At 39.4% G+C, this 1,424-nt stretch overlaps 1 protein-coding gene across 1 annotated transcript in view; it reads left to right on the top strand.

The window, feature by feature from the left end:
• Positions 1 to 328: 328 nt before the first annotated feature.
• LOC119408487 (myozenin-2) overlaps positions 329 to 1,424 on the top strand; it is a 7,818-nt gene continuing 6,722 nt past the window's right edge. The window contains exon 1 of the mRNA XM_037675312.1: positions 329 to 445. The gene's annotated coding sequence lies outside the window, so the exon portion shown is untranslated. The remainder of the gene's footprint in view (positions 446 to 1,424) is intronic.

The following is a 1,424-nucleotide window of genomic DNA, read 5'->3' as shown; positions in this document are numbered from 1 at the left end:
GTCCTAAACGAGGAAACGCAGTCACGACTGTGATCGCATCATCAATATCAAGACTGCAACCGTAAAAAACACGTGGAGGTTGATTTGTGTCTGTGTTGGATGCTTGGCCTCTCTGTGTGTCAGCCTGAACAACTGCTAACACATACTGTCGCAGGGATCCGGTTTTTAGTAGCCCAGGGTCAGGATGTTCATCTTTATGCTTTCCCCTACCCCCTAAACGCCTTTTTATAACCCCCACTGCACTCCCCTATTTCATCCTCACCCGCTTACCCGTCTGCTAAAATAAACTCGGTGAAGTAAGTCCTGGAGGCATCCTGAGTTTAGTTTTATACAGGCTGTTCCTGCTCTGCTGAGGAGTGGAAGGGCTGACAGTGGAAGCATCTCAGATCCGGTGCAGGACGAAGGACGAAACCACAGAGACCAGTCCAATCAGACAGAAACATAGGTAAGAAATGGGGCAGGGAGCCTGCAGACCTGAAGGAAAGGAGTGTCCTTGTTCACGAGGGAAGCCATGCGTGTTTGTCATCCTGGTTTTGCTTCAGTGTGAATTTTGATTATTAATGGTGCTCCCTTTTTTCTTGGTTTCAGCTTTTGGTTCATCTTTTACCCTCACAGTATTGTCTCGCTAGTACTCTCGCAATTTAGAAAAATCAAAATATAAAATTAAAATAAAACGCCAAAATATGCAGCTCAACCGGGGATAGCACGTTGTGAACTTTGGTAGCAGTACATCGTGCAAAACAGACTAAATTTGCTAAACGTGTTCCCGCACACAACAATGGGATTTCTGTAAAACAACTGGAAAAACTTAGTTCTCTTTGGAGCTCTACAACTTAGTCCACAGCAGAAACATTGTTCAGTGTTCAAACGGGTCATGAAATGTTGGACTGTACATGCCTGAACAGGAATTTTTACATCTTTAACAGTTTGTACACAATGATGATTTAAATTTTACAGTAAATGCTGAAATAGAGTTTGATGATGTCTTTCACTCTAACCTTTGAACCCTCGAAACTTCCCAAATATTCATGCAAATAAACGATTTTTCTTAGCCAGGTTATACACTTACACAGTATAATTTGTACATCAAAACATAGACATTTTTGTTTTATTTCACCCAGTGTGTCTCCCAGTGCTGGAAGACTTCTGATTTCCTCTCAAACACATCCAGAGTGCAGAAAGTGCACTCCAAGCTCTAATAGACTACCATCATATCTGTGCTCTGACATTTTATTTTAACCGGAAGTTAAGTGTTTTAACTTGTAATATTTTGTATTATTTGTAATGTTTTTTTTTTGTAATATTATTTTTTGCAATATTTTGTAATATTTTTGTATTTCTTGTAATGTTTCTTAAATAAAACACTGTAGGAATATACAAAGATATATATATCAGAGTCAGAGATTCTTTATTGTCATTCGCAC

This window comes from Nematolebias whitei, chromosome 4 (genome assembly GCF_014905685.2).
Source record: "Nematolebias whitei isolate Nwh7 chromosome 4, NemWhi1, whole genome shotgun sequence".
Classification (NCBI taxonomy): domain Eukaryota; kingdom Metazoa; phylum Chordata; class Actinopteri; order Cyprinodontiformes; family Rivulidae; genus Nematolebias; species Nematolebias whitei.
The sequence above is the reverse complement of the archived record's forward strand: the minus strand, read 5'-3'. Positions and strand labels throughout refer to the sequence as shown.